Genomic DNA, 7,978 nt, shown 5'->3' with positions numbered 1-7,978 from the left:
TATATATAATGCTCACAGATGACTATATTTATCTTGTTGACTATTATTATTCCAACCACCCAACAAATGCCTGAAACATAACAGTGTTGTCACAAGTGTTGTGTAATATTTCCAGTTTATAATATTTTCTCTCTCTAGAGACAGAGAAAGAATGAAAGAAATGATGCCATATATTATTATGTTATGTTTGCTAGTCATCTTTTCTCTCCTTTTTTACTTGTTCAGTGTTTTTTAATTACAAATATAAATAAAAGAAAAAGAGCTTTACATATGCAGCTTTTGAGTGTATAAAATCCACAAATACTTGTCTTCCTGAATACACTGCCAAGCTTCTAAGCATTGGTTCCTCTGGATGATATTAGACAAAGTAATAGATGAAGTCCTTGAGATTACTCTTCATATATTCATTTCAATAAATAACTTCTCCACTATTTTAATAAGTTTCTCAAATTTATTTAAGAAATTTTAGAAATTTTCTACCACAATATTTGATTTTTTATATTATGGAAGGTCTGTTATTTGTAAGTTTTCTATATAGGTTTCGGTTTCTGTCTTCTTGATATCTTTCAAAAATGTTCTTAATTCATTTTGTGTTTTCTGTTTTGTATCTTTTGTGTAACTCTTAACCTTCCATTAATTAATAAAACAAATATAATGCCATTCTGTGTTAGAAATCTTGTCTTTACTAACTTTTGTTCAAAAACTCTGTTCTATGTATATTTTAGTCCATTACTTTATGGACCTTTGATTTTTATCTTATTGGATCTGTGTTACCTTCAGATAATCTTTAAAAATTAAAACAATTCTTTAAATTTTAAAAAAATAAACATTCTTTCTCCAAATATTCTAAAATTGTCCAAATTTTATTTACTTTGTGTACTTGAGAAGATATTTTTAAAGTTGCCAATGGTGAGATAGTTCATTTTTTCATTTCTTACTTCAGACAGTAATTTCAGGAAGATACATTTCACACAATGGCATGAAAACCCAACCATACTGCTCATGAACCATAAAAAGATCTGATAGGATTTGATAACCCATTTTTAATCATTTTTTCAACTACTTTAATTTGTTTACATCTTCTGTTTGTATGTCGAATCATTAGCATTTGTGCTCAAACACATTTATTAAATCTTTATTCCTACTGAATGGCTCTATTGTCTGATACAGTAGGCTTCTATTTATCTTTTATTCTTCTCTAGCTCCTAGATTCAGCTGAAATTCCCTTTAATAATTAAACTGTCTTATATGTAGAAATGGTATCCTTAATTTATTTTCTCATTTCTTCTTGATGTTATACAAATTTAGAACACTGATATTTTTCCATCCTGAGTTCTGGAATTGTGAATATGGATTATGAAATGTGAAATAAAATTTTCATATATTCTAGACATCTATTCCAAATACCTACACACAAATAGTAAACTACTCTGGGCTAAAGCTATTTTCATGATAATGGCTAAAATGACACTAGAGAGAGAGATAACTCAAGGGACAAGGCATTTAATGTGTCTTCATGGAGGTTCAAGAGACTCGCGTATTTCCCCTTTTATCACTTGAAACAATTATCATGACATTTTCAAAAGTCTGTTTTCTCCTAGGGCGTCCATAAAGGCAGGACCTTGTCCTCCTTTCCAGCCCAAGTGCCTCGAACGTTGCTGAACGTTGCCTGACACATAAGAGTTTTGTTATGAATGGAGTTTTTTTTTTTTTGAATAGGAGGTGTTTGGGGAATGAAGCAGGTTCCTCAGACAGAGGACAAAGCTGGGGTTACTCCCACCTCACTTACCCTCTGTGCTGTGATGGTGCTGAACTAGAGATCTTTAGTGTTACTTATTCTTTTTTCAATTATGTGTGTAAAACACTACTAAACTTTCTAGTCATAGAAAACATATTTAATTTCTTTTCTTTTCCTAAGTTCCATACAATGACTGTAAGTTGAATTCATGTATTCCCAAGTGTTTTCCTAGTTCTTATTAGACTACACCTCCATAAGAAAACTAAAGTGTTTCTGCCTCAAATTTTCTTACTCTGATACCTCAAATCTGTCTCTTGCTCCTACTCTATATACATAAATACAACCCAAATCCTAATTATCATCACTTCACTTCCCCATAGATATTTGGAATTTAGTCTACCTGCTTGTCTTGTTCTGTTCCATAATTCATTGAATGGCACCCAGAAACACTAAATTCTTAAGGAAGCAAACTTGTCTTCATCTTAATTGCTCCCTCGCTTTTGAACACACTTTCGTCATTTCTGATCCAGCATATATTGGTCATAGATGGTTAGCAAAGTTGTCACAGCTTCCTACTCCCATTGCTAACTTCCTTTCAGGCTACTGTCAATTCCAGGAAAGGTTACCTTGAAAGCATAGCATTTTTCTCTAGTTTTATCCTCTTCCATGCTTCTGGCAAAATGAAGTTTATAAAATCCAAGCATGATTCTGGCATTCCATGACTAATTTCATTCTATCGTTTCCTTTGCAAGAATTTATTAATTGACAATAACCTTGTTCATTACCTCTTTCATCCTTAAAATCCTAAGCACGGTTTTTTATATCATTAGTAATGTGGCATTTGCTTGCCCTTCCAGATTTTTCTTTCATCAGTTGCAATGTATGTCGAAATTATACTCAACTCTGATCAGTTTCCTTATGCCCCTGGGATATGCCTATCCAACCACCTCACCTTATGTTCTTCCTCTAGCTAATGTCTGATCATTATGATTGACTCATCTTTGAGGTCTTGTCTTTCTGTTACTCTTCCACAATTTTCCAAGTATAGCTTAGATGTTCTTGACATGAACTTCTGTTGGAACTTATCCTGCTAACTTATGCCCAAACAAAATATCATTATTATTTATTCTATATCTAAATGCATTATGACCCTTGTGATTAAAGCATGTCTTCTTTGTTCAACTTTGCATTCTGTGCACTGAGCACAGAACTTGGAACATGCAGGCTATTCAAATATGTACTATTGAATGTTGAAGGGAAGACACCTTTTTAGAAGTGGAGTTTCTAAATTTTATTTCTAAGAATTCACTTTGCATTGTTATCATCAGACAAACCTAAATATTGAGGTTAAAAAAGTAAAGCACACAAATAAAAGATTTCAGCTTTTGAGTGGTGGAGTGTTTAATGTAAATAAGTCCTTAGCAAACATTCTGAGTCAATTTGGACACAAAGACAATGAATTCCCAGCAGTAGCACCAAATGAGGAGTGTACCATAGTCCATGAGGCACTGAACACCTAAAGCAAAGAACCTGGATCAACTTTTAAAAATTGTGGTCTATAATTAATAACCACATAAAAATTCTAAATCCCACATTTCTTAAGGAATATTGTTAGTTTATACAAGTGTTTGGTGCGCATAAATATAGAGTGAATTGTACAAGTTGGGAATTATTGTGGGGACTGTGAAAGTCAGTATGGCTCTTCGTGACATCAATCACAAGAGTTAGCGACTATAGATCCCACAGAAATCAATTCCGCAGACAAGTGCCTTAAGTTCTACGGATACAGAAACAGGCCATTTTGTGTAGGTATGTGTGATGATCACTCTGTAACTTTAAGCCAACCATTTTAACAATATATACTAATAGATACACCATTACTTACAGGCTATTCAAATATGCACTATTGGAATTGGTTTGGGCTAGTAAACTGAATTTTCTTTAGTTTAAACATATTACTTGGGCTTCTGACTTCCTAGAATTCATAATACGATTATACAATTTCAAATCTCTTCACAATACTACTGAAATTGTATTTTCGGATAAACATGGAGAGCAAATGGGCACTTAAGTTTGTATGCTCCCCTCTATATGGATCTCTATCTTTATGTGTGTGTGTTTGTGTATGTGTGTGTGAGGTTTGTGTTTTGGTGACATTTGGCTTTTGTTGGGTTTGAAACACAGAGTCATTTTGCTTTTTTTTTTTATATGAGCTTTCGGTACTTCACTTCTTTTGATTGATTTATTCTCAGTGGCCTGATGGGATTGCTTTCTCTCCCTTCTCCACTCACTTGATCCTCTGTCTATTTTCAGTGGGCCCCTGGCCATTTTTTCCCTTTGGTATTTCTCTGCTGTTATTCCTTTAGATTTCTTTCCTCACAATGTTCCTCCACACTCTGCAAATCTAGGAAAATGCACTTCTCCTGCTAACTAGCCCCTTGTCTCCTTGCGAGTTCTGGCTCTTACTTTCTTTTCTTCCTTATTTCATGTTTATTCCTTGCTTGCCTGTTTCTTACTCCGTGTTTTTTGAAATTTCCCTGCTTCTTGAACTTTCCTATTTTTTCCCTCCTGTCCCATTGGACTCCTTTTATCTTTGTGACAGTGAGGCAGGGGTCACGTAGAAAGATTCTGAGATGGAGACCCAGAGATTGATAGGCTTCAACATGGCTTGTTTCTTGCTACCTGTGTAGCCTTGGGCAAATAATTGGCACTCTCCCAGGCTCAGTTTCTTTCTCAGTGAAACAGATAATAATAATCACCTTATGAGATTGTTGCCAGAATTAGAGATAATGAAAGTAAAGTGCTAGCCTGGTGGCTGGCACTGTACATCAGAGGGCCCTTCTTGTCGTTTTCATCCTTATTACTGCCCCAGTAGGGTTACCGCATTCACTAGTGTAGACTTAATAGTTTTGTTGATTCATTTTTCCTTCCAATTTATGTACCCCTGAAGCTGTACAGCTGGGCCTGTTTCAGTTCTCATTTGACATATTTTGGAGCAGTTTGTATGGAAAAAGTTTTATTCTTTGGAATAATCTTTGGGTCACATTTAATCATTTTTTTTCATAAATAACCACTAATATATACTTCTCCTTTATTTAAAAAAACTTTATGTCTGATTATCTTTATAATTTTGGGTGGTATTTTGGGCTATCGTGAATCATGAATCTGTCCTTAAATTTACTTATACCCTTAGATTAACCGTCCTTTATGAAATAGTGTTTTATATTTTAATATCATATTTTAAACTAGAAGCAAATATGCGGACATTTCTTGGAACCATGATGACATTATTTCCTAATATTCAAAATCAATTCCTAATATTCCCCATGACTGTCTGTATACATTATTAGGGCATTCATGTTGTTGGAAGACTGATTTCTTATTTTGAGTAATATGAAAACAGAAATACCTACAATAAATTTCAGAGAACAGTCCATCAAGTAAAGATATTTTCGACAGAATGATTGATTTATAACACTAAATACAACAAAGAAAACTGCTGTCTTTTTAGCTCCCACTTACTAAAAAGAATGTCTAAAACTTGTTGTATTTTTTGGGTATCAAAGATAGTAAGTGCCCTATACGGACATGTTCCTTGGTCCTTCAGATGGACTAACTCATAAACAATGTCTTTTGAATGAAGCTCAAACCAGTAGACTGTAGTGAAGGCATTTCTCAAGCCCTGACACTCTCTACTATTGGACACAAACCCTGAGTGACCTCTTGAAAACATGTGTACTCTGACTGACTTACCTTTAGAAATGGGCATCCTCAAATTGGAGATGAAACTTGGGGTTTTGAATTCAATATGCTCCCTTAAAGTTATTTTGCATCATGTGTACTTATTTGTAAAATAAGCAAGCCTATATATTAGTCAACTCAGGTTGCCAATAACAACAAAAATTAAAAATACAAAAAATATAGACTGAATGGCTTGAACAATAGAAATTAATTTTCTAATTGGTCTGAAAAGTGGAATTTCAATATCAAAAATCACCATAGTCAGGTTTTGGTAAAGACTCTCTTCAGGTTATAGCTGACCATTATTTCATTGTGCCCTTATGTGGTAATGGTGGTGGACAGAAAATGAGAGAGAGGGGAGAGAGAGGGAGAGAGAGACAGAGAGAGACAGAGAGGGAGGGAGAGAGGGAGGGAGCAAGGGACTGTGTTCTCTGGTGCCTTTTTTTACTAGCATTAATCTTATCCTGAGGATGATCCCACACTATTGAACTCATAACTAACTCTATTTCACAAAGACCCCATCTCTAAACACCATCACATTAGTATAATTTCAGGTTTGGTTTCAGCAGAACACTCTTGGGAGGTGGCAGAATCTTTGGGAGGTGAGGTTCAGTAGGAGAATGCTAAGCCATTGTGAATCCCTTGAAAGGGATTTTGGGAACCTATCTCTCTCTGATTCTAGTTTAAGATGCAATTACCTGCTTATTCCTGTGTGTGCTCCCATGGTGATGAGCCACTATCTCATGCCCTTTACCTACCAACTACAGCCAACCACTATCATGGGAAATTTAAAAAAGAAAATTACTATTATTCTTTATTAAGACTCAGGATGAGATTCCCATTCCCCGTTTCTTGTAAAAGAAAGTTTAGTTTCTGTTCTTGGATCCAAGGGGCTCTCTGATCTAGGCCTAGGATAGTTTTCCAGCAATTTACAAATGCAGAATCTTTTATTGGAACATCCCGAACTCCCTTTCTCTCTTCCTCTCCCCCCCCTCACATATATTTTGAAAGGCATGGCTTTCATTGTTTCTTTGCCTTTGTACAGTTTATTCTCTTTCTTCCAAGATATGCTCAGAACTGTTTTGTAGTATTTATACACCACTATCCTTCTAGTTTGAACTTACGGAAAATAGGAACCTATTCATAATTATAGTCTTGATTTAAAGCCTAGAAACTTATATTTTATTAAATCAATCAAATAAGCATGTTTTTGACTTGTGGCTCTGGAAAATGATTTCACTATAATTTTGTTTATGTGCTGTTAAGCAAAACTGTTATTTTTCTCTATGTATGTTCAGTTGATAAGGATGTTTATGCTAGAATTCTTAAGTTATCTTAGGCACTGAAATTCTAGATGTACATGTAATTGTTTTATCCCTTTAATTCTTATGTTTCATTATTACTTGACAAGAGCAGCCATTGAGCCAAAGCTAAGATCCATAATGTAGGACAACTGGGTTTTAGAGAGTTCCACTCCCCATGTTGCTCCTGGGCTTCTGGCCTCACAGAAGATAATGCAGAAATCTTACTTCATGTAGAAGGGATCATGAAGTCATGGCAAGGGAGGAGTTGGAAACCCAAATCTTTCTTCTGAATTAGAAGGCAATTAACAATATGTAGATACAACAACAACACAAAAGAACCAGATCTAAGCATTTTATTAGTTTTCTCTTATTAATTTTATTATCGTTCCCTCTATTTAAGCATGGATATTTTTTAATGAATGTATTCTGTGGTATTGTGGTCCTAACAAACATTGGAAACTTTATTCACACACACGCACACACACATACACTATTACACTATATATATATATATATATATATATATATATATATATATATATAAATTTAAAAGAATTTAAGTGATGCTAATTCCAGCTGGTTCTTCCTATATTCTGCCCTGGAATAAAACTGTACTTCTTGACAGTGGGAGAGCAAATACAAGACATGGGCTCTTGACACTGAAGGATTGCATTTTAATTTGTGGCATTTCCAAGGTTCTTTTTCCAGGGTATTTTTTAACTTACTTTTCCAAAACACAGTAACTTTAACAAATATTCTTTCAGAAGTGACAGGTATTGAGATCACTCTGGGGAATTCTCTGGATCTTTCTATTACAGTTCCCAGGTAACAGATTTGAAGCCTACTGCCCACACATGTTTCTGCTATAGCAACATCTATATTAATGATAAAATATAAGAATTTGTATTTCAAAATGCTGCATTTGAAGTATAAAAGTTATAGGATCGTTTTTATCATCTTTGTAGGATATAAAACGAAATGCTTTCAGAAAAATCGATGATATTTAAGCAAATAATTGGGAAACATCATTCCTTTCTCTTTTTTTCTTTTCCTTTTCTTTTTTTTTTTTTTTTTAAGAAAAATAGTCCTTCAGAGATTTTGGTGAGAAATTATTGCCTCTAGGAGTTGTTAACTGTTTGCAAATATTTTATCTTTAAGCATTTGCGTTAGAGGATGCTATTATTTTAATTAATGT

At 34.1% G+C, this 7,978-nt stretch overlaps 1 pseudogene; it reads right to left on the bottom strand.

Moving 5' to 3' along the window:
• Positions 1–908: 908 nt before the first annotated feature.
• Positions 909–1,019, bottom strand: LOC144366987 (small nucleolar RNA U13; annotated as a pseudogene).
• Between the last annotated feature and the right edge of the window lie 6,959 nt (positions 1,020–7,978).

This window comes from Ictidomys tridecemlineatus, chromosome 9, assembly GCF_052094955.1.
Source record: "Ictidomys tridecemlineatus isolate mIctTri1 chromosome 9, mIctTri1.hap1, whole genome shotgun sequence".
Taxonomy (NCBI): Eukaryota; Metazoa; Chordata; class Mammalia; order Rodentia; family Sciuridae; genus Ictidomys; species Ictidomys tridecemlineatus.
The sequence above is the reverse complement of the archived record's forward strand: the minus strand, read 5'-3'. Positions and strand labels throughout refer to the sequence as shown.